A 9,733-nucleotide genomic window follows, 5' to 3' on the forward strand; every position below is an offset into this window, starting at 1 on the left:
GCAGAAACATTTCTTATAGTAATTCACCACTGTCCTTGTTATCATAATCCTGATTTGAAATGAGGACTGTAGTCAGGTGACACACCTTTGAAATTACTCTTTACAAGGAAAAATTCACCTTTTTTTTTTTCCTGTTGCCACTTTTAGAGCTGGCATTTTCTGCAGCAGATGTGCTGAAAAAGATTGGAAAACACATGAGAATAAACCTTCATATTTGAATGAAAGTGATAGATTAATAAGTGATGGATAGCTTCTATCTGGTTTCTGTTTTAGAATCAAGCTATCTATAAGCTATATAAGATCTATATCTATACTATCCATGATAATATAAAAAGATAATATAAAAAAATACATACATGATAATATAAAGAGAAATCCATGAGAATATAAAAGATTTTCTGCAGCAGACCCACTGCAAAATATTGGAAAACACATGAGAAGTAAACCTTCATATTTGAATGAAAGTTATAGATTAATGAGTGGTGGATAACTTCTGTCTGGTTTCTATCTTAGAATCAAGCTATCTATAAGATATATAAGATATATTTATATATATTCATACTGTCCATGATAATATGAATGTGTTTTCAGAGCAGGAAAGCCCTCAGCAACAAAAGAAGCAAAATAAAACAACTCAAGCTGTAGCCCAGGCCACATTTTACAACTCACTCGACATCAGGAAAACAAGGATTTGGTTGATTTGGGAAGAGGACAAGATAGAGCACACAAAGTCCAGCTCACAGCAGTGAACAGAGGGCCTACAGTGAGTGGAAAATCTGACAAATCTGGCAAATCTGAGGAGATTTCTCCATTGTAATGAGATGCCTGCGTGCTGGAGAGCTGCTGGATCACTGGCACTTGTAGGAGGTGCGTGACTGAAAAACCCATGTGGCTGATCACTTAAAATACATCACTTAACAAGTCCTTGGCATTTTTCTGTGCTTGGCATAGATACGTGGATAGATACAGCAAAGCCTGGCCCAGCATCTCTGCCTTGTGGCTTTGCTCGTTTTCAGCCTGTTAAACTCAGAGCAAGAAAACAAAAATTCACTTTTGTGAAACTCTGTTTTCCCGCTCTGACCTTCACGTGTTGCACTGAGAGCATCAGAGCACACTTGTTTTTAAGAATATGAGGAATCAGTTGTGTCAACTCACCTCTTCCAGTGATCTTCCCATGTTTGTACTGCAAGGAGTAGTGTGAGCAGCTTCCAGTTCCAGACAGAGAAGGGCTTGAAATTTTCTCTGTAATTTTCTCTATCTCTACCCAGAATAAAAGGAAGAGAAATCCCTCTCAAGGCTGAGGATGAAAACATAAAATCTCTCCTCCTATGTTGGTCCAGGACTGTATTCAAAGTGCTTTTTGTACCTGATACAGTTTCACTGACAGATTCTGAGATTCTCTTTCAATTAATCATAGAGGTGTTTCAGCAGCCAAATGTGAATTTATTCTTTTTCCTTCTGACATTTAGATCCATGAGTGTTTGCTTAACAGGCATTTCTTATAAAATGGTGCAAATCTCAATGTTAAAACCATTGAGCAGAAACATTTTGGCAGGAAGAAAGTTAAATACAGAGGTGTGGCAAGGGGCAGCCCAATGGTGAGTGCTCTTGGTTGGAATGAATCTGTGCCAGAGTTGCTGCTGGGTTTTTGTGCAATCCCCTTCTCCCCTCAGTTATCTCCCCTATAAAACAAGGACAAAACCAGGCTCAAGTGGACAGAAACAGGGAAAATAATCTGTGTTCCACAGTCCAGGAAACAAAGGAAACACTTCACACAAATCTGTGAGAGGAGGGAAAACTGCTCCTGCTTTTGCAGGGGAAGAGAGGAGAGATTTTCTTTCCTCTCACTCTCTCCTCCCTGCCCCTCTGAGGACTACAACATATTTACTCACAGGAAATGTTCTGCAAGGCTTAGGTAGTGAATATTTGCACAAAATTTGGCTCCTGGAGAGCACCATGCAGCAATTAGCATTCTGTGGCAAAGCTGCCTGTGAATGTTACCCACAGCAAGTGGCACAACCCAAAAACTTCAGGATGGGATGTGACTCACATGCCTGTAATGACAGCCCTGGAAATTCTGCTGCTTTCAAACACCAGCCTCAGATTCCAGATCGAGGTTAATAATTGCAGCCCAGTTTTAGTGAGCACAGAAACTCAGAGTGACTCGTGTGTGCCAGTAGAGAATCAAGAGTCAGCACTACCATAGATGTCCCCAAAATAATCCCAAATCATTAAGATATTTGTGATCATTTCCCACAAAACATAAGCAATTCACAGAGTTAAAACAAATGTTATACAAACAAACAAATGTTGAGGTTTTTGGGGTTTTTTTTAAGATGTAATGATGGGTTGTTCACAAACATATTCAGACTGTGCTAGAGGATACTGGGTGAGAATATAAAATATGTTGCTTATTTACATAAAGAGACATCTTTAGCTTGAATTTTGAACCCATTCAAGTCAGTGATAGCTGCCATTTTTAGAAAGAGTCCAGTCAGGCCTTGCCAGAGAGGCAAATATTGTCCTGCCTGGAATACCAAGAAACAATAATTTGATATGCACCTGCTGGTCTCCTTTTCTCTTACATGTGCATTGCAGGCAGGAAAGGAAAGGTAATTTGAGTTTACTCAACCAGCTTTCATTGAAAAAACCATGTTTGCATAAATCACATCCTGTTCTGCAGCAGAAATACAGGGGAACCACAAAGCACACACGAGTTGCCATCCTGTATCACCTGTTCTGTGAAGGGCTCTTACCCTGTGATAACCTGGTTTTCTGTGCCCTCTGTGAATAAACCACACCTGAGCTTAATGTGGTGGAAAATCTGTCTTCAGCTCCTCCCCCTTTGCTCAAATGCAGTTATTTAATACAAACACAAAGGGTGTTCCTGTATAAAATATACAGGTGAGTGCACAAGAGGGTATTTCTTGTTGGAACTCAGATGTTTATCAGTTCTTATCTCTGTCATAGCCTCACAAACCCTGAGTTCTGCAGCACTTCACTCCAACAAACTCAAAATGGAGCCCATTTCTCTCTCCAAGGCCTTTTAAAGATAAACTGTCCAATTAAGAAATGACACCTCAATTATTTTCACTTTTAACCCAATACCCAACCACCCGTGCCCGCAATGGGGACTTTTTTATCCAATTACACAAAACCACCCAAACCCATGGAGAAGGAGGTGAAGGAGCAGCCTCCACCCTAAAACCTCCATCTTGCTTTATATCTATTCCTGCATTCTAAACCCTTAAACTCTGAGTTTCCCACCCTGTGATATCACACACTTCCATTCCAACTCCACACCTGTAATCTCAGTTTTATTATTGAATTTTGGAAGCTTCTCCACAGCCTCAGGTCAATGCAGTGTTCTCTGGCAGCACAGAAAGTCCCAAATTCTCAGCAGCCAGGGTTCCAACAGGTGAGTTTGGAGGAGCTGGGGTTGGGTCTGTAAGCAGGAATCACAACCCACCAACTGTACAGGGCATTGCAGCAGGCAATTTGTATTTCACAACGAAAGAAAGATCATCTTTGTGGCCCTTTATGGAAATACTTCAGTGACCCCAAATCTCCACCAGGAATTAAACAGAGAAAATAAAAGAAATTTGTTTATTTTACTCACTGTCATTGTCTGCTGCTGCTTCAGGATAAATGGGAATTAAATTCCAAGGAGCCAGCTTTTCCAGCATGGAGCCATTTGAGTGACTTCTTACACTTCTCTTTGACAACACTAATATTTAATTTTGTTTTCGTTTGTGAGTCTGTCTTACAGCATCTACCAAATATCTTAAAGATACTACAAGACATCTTGTTGCTGCAATTATTCATCTTTGGAGTGATCTAATTGTGGCTTTCCAATACCTGAAGGAGCTGACAAGAAACATGGAAAGAAACTTTTTTCAGGGAATAGAGTGGACAAGGGGGAATGGCTTCACACTGCCAGAGGGCAGGGCTGGATGGGAGATTGGGAATTAGGAATTGTTCCCTGGGAGGGTGGGCAGGGGCTGGGATGCCCCTGGATCCCTGGCAGTGCCCAAGGCCAGGTTGGACACTGGGGCTTGGAGCAGCCTGGGACAGTGGGAGGTGTCCCTGCCATGGCAGGAGTTGGAATTGGATGAGCTTTAAATTCCCTTGCAACACAAACCATTCTGGATTTTATGATTCAGAGAGAAGTTCAAGACTGAAGTCTCCAAAAAGTAAATTATCTCAGTGATGGTAAAGGGGGCTAAGAAACAAGCATGGACTGATCACGAACGTGAACTGAGCAGGAACAGGTGAACCAGCTGACAGCATTTTAATTAAAACTTTCTGGATACAAAACGATCTGAAGAATTATCTTTGCATAGAACTGCTAAATTGCTACATTTCCCCTAGGAAAGAATGCCCCCAAATGCAGTTCTGTAGATTTTGGGGATTCATGTCGAGTGTGCAGTGGTGAGGGTAAAGGCCACTTTGTTTGCTACTGGGTAAAACATCATTTGATTGGACACCTCGGTGCTGAGATAAGGCCCAGATTTAGGATTTAGCATTTCCAAACAAACATGCAAAGTAAGTCCTTTTATAGCTTCGTTTTGATAAGGCTTTGCTCTCCTAATCAGTCATATTGTTGGAGTGGCACTTAAAAGGAGCTGGAGCTGGCAATCTAACAATAGCAAGACCCAGATAGGTCATTGAATCACCAACTTTCTGTGAGTCACCCTCAGAACAGCATAAATTATCCAAGGTAGTGTTTGTTAAACCATTTGTTTTTGACAGGGAGACATATGCTGCACTGCTGGTTCATTAGGAGGTGTTTTAATTGTTAGACTTTAGTCTGGTGTCTGCTCATTGCCTTTTCCAGCTCATGCTCTTTTGAATCAGCTGAACAGAGTAGCAGGACTTCCACAATCAGCTCCCAGCCCAAGGGCTGGTTATTTTTGAAATAAATCCTGTCTCCAGTCTTCTAATCCTATGCACAGACATAGGTCTCTTTGTTTTCCTCTCTGCTGGGGAAGAAAAAAATGCTATATTTAGTTTGGAGGATGGTTTTGCATAGAACCCAGACAAAAGGTGCTACAGTTTTCCAACTAATTTTTCCTTAATGGGTTGGTGGAAAACCTACATAGATTTTGAGATGTTTTAACTGTAGACTGGTTTTTAAATTAAAATGTTAAGGGCTGGACTCTGGAGGCACAGATGGCATCTGAGTCCCATAGAAAATGAGCAGGATTTGGGTGTTTCATTCCCCTACATGAAATTAAACATTTTCTTCCCCCCCACTACACACCTTCCTATTAAGCACCAAAAAATCCCTTTTGTTTTCTGAACTTTATTTTCCTACCTGAGTCTTCTCTCACAAAATGAGTTGAAAACCTTGCTCCAAGTGTTGGAGATTTTTCATGGAAACTGTAAAAGGGGAAAAAACCAACAAAGGTTTGATAGACAGCTGGTGGCCATCAGCTTGTGATAAAACTTTTGAGGACATTCTAGCACCTGGATAAGGGTCATCCCTGGAATTTTTTGGTTATTTTCCTGGTTCCCAGCTGGATAAGGGTCATTCCTGGAAATTTTTTGGTTATTTTCCTTGTTCCCAGTTGGATAAGGACCATTCCCTGGAATTTTTTTGGTTATTTTCCTGGTTCCCAGTTGGATAAGGACCATTCCTGGATTTTTTTGGTTATTTTCCTGGTTCCCAGCAAATAAAGATCATCCCTGGAATTTTTTGGTTATTTTCCTGGTTCCCAGCTGGACAAGGGTCATCCCTGGAATTTTTTCGGTTATTTTCCTGGTTCCCAGCTGGATAAGGGTCATTCCTGGAATTTTTTTGTTATTTTCCTGGTTCCCAGTTGGATAAGGACCATTCCTGGAATTTTTTGGTTATTTTCCTGGTTCCCAGAAAATAAAGATCATTCCTGGATTTTTTTTGTTATTTTCCTGGTTCCCAGCTGGATAAGGACCATTCCTGGAATGTTTTGTTATTTTCCTGGTTCCCAGCTGGACAAGGGTCATCCCTGGAATTTTTTTTTTTGGTTATTTTCCTGGTTCCCAGCGAATAAAGATCATCCCTGGAATTTTTTGGTTATTTTCCTTGTTCCCAGCTGGATAAGGACCATTCCTGGAATTTTTTGGTTATTTTCCTGGTTCCCAGCGAATAAAGATCATCCCTGGAAATTTTTGGTTATTTTCCTGGTTCCCAGTTGGATAAGGACCATACCTGGAATTTTTTGGTTATTTTCCTGGTTCCCAGCAAATAGAGATCATCCCTGGAATTTCTTGGTTATTTTCCTGGTTCCCAGCCTTTCTGACCTCCCTGTGAGTGGGAATTGGCTCCCTCAGGAGATCCTGAGAGTCCAGACTCCCCTCCAAAAGCAGGGACATTTCAAGCACTTCATACTTCCTAAATTTTGCTCAGCAAGTGCCAGAAAACAAACTCGAGTCTGTGTCCATCCCTCCATTCCCTTCCACACCTGTCAGCTCACCTGGCTGGATTCTCATCCCAGAGCTGGACTATTCATCCTCCTCCTCATGGGACATTTATGGCACCTTTGGTAATATTGCAAAGCGATTTTCTACTAATCTGGAGCAGGAATGGATATTGTCTTCTGCTCTGCTTTTCAAGGACATTGTGTTTTTGTTCCAAATGCACTTTTTACCCCTTAGAAATCACTCTTTTCCTCAATAAATCAGTGCAGTTCTGGCTGATATGTTCATGGGGGGAGACAGAGGAGAGGGAAGTTGCCCACCTTGATTTAATTTCCTCTCTGAAGTGGAGCATATTTTGATTAAGAGAGGCACGAGGAGACATTCTCTATAGGGACTCAATATTTGAAATTTAATTTCCTTCTCACTGAGCTGGATGTTGTTGTTGCTGGAATCAAGAGAGAGCAGCTGACCAAGTGATGAAAGGACCTACCAGAAGGTGCTGGGAATGCAGTTTTCATTTGAAAATTCCTGCTAACGTGTCATGGCCTTTGTGCCAAAGAGTTGCAGAATTTATTACTCAGTAATTTTTAATTAAAACACATGAAGTCTATTTTTAAATACCTAAGACAAGCTACCTGTGCAGAGTAAATTATGCAGCGCTGCAGGAAGGTAAAAATTTCACATCTGGGGGTTTAAATTTCATTTACTGTTACAAAGCAGACTTTTGGAGCCACAGTTGCTCCTAATTAAAAATAGGGAAATATTTTGACCATGCAATGGACACACACAGCCCTCTTTTATTTTGATTTAGCCCACAAAGCTGCATTTTCTGCCTTTCCCTCCTTCTATGGCAGCTGCTACCTAATGAAGTTAATTAGTAATTAGTGAGTTATGCTTGACAATGACATATATTGGGAGCTTTCATGTCCAGATTCTGGAAGGAATTTTGCACAGTTAGTGGAATAGAAGTTTGTTCTTTTAAACTTTAATCAAATAAACAATGTAAGATTTGTAAAATTTTTAATTCAATGAAATCACTTTTACACTTCAGTGTCAGGCCGGGATGTAATTATGAAACTTGTTGAGTTCCATTTGTCTTAATGGGATTGGAGGAAAACAAAAATACCTTTCAATAACTTAACAGGAAGTTTGATATCAGCATTATAATAAAGTTCCTCAATTTTGCCCAAAATTTCAAGATTTGAAAAAGCAGAGGAAAAAAGAATTTTAAACTGTAGAACATGCAACTAGAAAAGGAGGTATATTGAGTCAAGAATATAACATTTGGTTATTTAAATAACTGAATGACAGAGATTTGTGTGGATACTCATCTTTTTAACATCTAAAAAATCAGTTAATTAATATAAAGGAAGGATAACACTGAGCTTTACCACATTTCCTAACAATGATTCTGTGATTTTATGACATCTTCCCTTTGGCTGGTTTGTACATGAAGGAATTAATTGTTTTTTCAATTTCCCCTTTCTTCTAGCAGGGAAACGAAATGTAAAGGCAATTTGTGAACAGATTTTCCCTTAAGGCTCATAAAATAAAAACAATACTCAGGACAGATCTTAAACTACATCCACAACTTCTATGCTTATGTTTTTTTCTGGTTATGTGCATAGTAAAAGCACATATTGGACAATTGACTGTTCAATATTCTCTTTCATATTGCAAGGAAATGCAGCAAACAGACAAAATCTTAGCAATAATTCACATTAATGGTTGACAGATTAATTGTGAATTACCATGGGCTGCAAATTGATGAATAATCAAAGACAAGCAATAAGCAAGCATAAAGCTTCTCATAATATACTTTGTTCATTATCCTGAAGATCCCTCAGTTGTGTTAATAATTCAGGGGATTTTCCTAATAAAGGAAACGTAGTAAATTTGGTAGCAAATCCCACAGTCCAAATAATAAGACTTCACCACAATGTGTCACTCAGTATATTTTTCAAAACTGACAGATTCTTCCTGTTCAAGGTAGTTTCACTTGCATTTTAAAATATTTTCTCCCTTTTTCCCTAAATAAAACCCAAAATTGCTCCAAATCATCTCCAGAATAACATTGTCCTCTCAAAATTGAATAGGTGAGCCTATTCAAACCTGGTAATTGTAAAGAAGCTTTTACAATTTAAAAAAATTAATCCCTGCCTAAGGCCAGGTCAGTCTATCATGCTACTGGATTTTAAAGGGTTAGAATTTGGGGGTTTTTTAATTACACATTGGAAAATCCTTGGTTTCCCTCCAAGGTCTTTACATTTCCCCACTGCACAGAAATTAAAAAGTTCTTTCTCCTAATTTTTTAAGCATTCATTTTTTAATTTTTCCACCTTTCACCCCAGAAGCTTCATGCTCTGCCTTTTGCTACTCTGACCTGCCTTTATTAAAACCAGATTTAAAGATTTTAAAGATTTCAACTGGCTCTTTGGAAGACACTGGGTGTGAGTGCACATTCATAAAACAGGGCTTCCACCTCTGATCACAAAGATTAATTAAAAAAAAAAAAAAAAGGTTGTTCCATGTTTTGCAATCTCAGTCTTAAGGCAAAAAAAAAAAACCCGAATTGCATCTCAGCATTTTTCCACAGTGACCAAATGTTGAATATGTCTATGTGCCAACATTCATTTTAAAGATTATACAATTAAAAAAAAAATAAAACTCTCTGAAGGGTCCAAGTTTTTATCTTGTTAGGCAGATATTTTATTAAGAGAGCTAAGATACTTAATTAAGAGAACATAGTTCTGCAGGCCCACAAATTAACCCAGCTTGTTTAGGTTATTTAATTTCCAGTCCTTTTTATTGCTGTGATATTCCTTGTCCTTAACATCTCAAAGAGGATACATATAATCATGTTTTATTCTTTGTAAGGCTTGAGGTTCTGGAAGGAACTTTTGGGATTTTATTTTGCTTTTTTAAGGACTTTTAGAAAACCCAAGTTGCTTTTTTTCATTCAGAGGAATTAGCAGTGGGTATGATATAGAAGAGTTCAGAAGTTGTGTGGTTGTGGCACTTGGGCATGTGGTTTAGGGGGAGCACAATGGTCCTGAGTTAACAGGACTTGATGTCCTTAGAGGCTTTTTCCAACTTTTTCCATGAAAATGTGTGACATCTGTTATCTCTGTCCCTAAAAACAAACCCAAAAAAAAGCTGGGCAGTGCATCCTGAGTTTCCACTTTGGGAATATCAGATTGAGAGACCCAGCAAAGCACCTCATTGTCAGACCACAGACCCAGAGATGGGGCAACTGAGAGGCATTTCTAGAACTTTTATTCCATTTTCAGTCTCATGAGAAGGGTCAGACAATACAGATGCTATAATTCACGCC

Source organism: Taeniopygia guttata, chromosome 1, assembly GCF_048771995.1.
Source record: "Taeniopygia guttata chromosome 1, bTaeGut7.mat, whole genome shotgun sequence".
In the NCBI taxonomy this organism is placed as follows: domain Eukaryota; kingdom Metazoa; phylum Chordata; class Aves; order Passeriformes; family Estrildidae; genus Taeniopygia; species Taeniopygia guttata.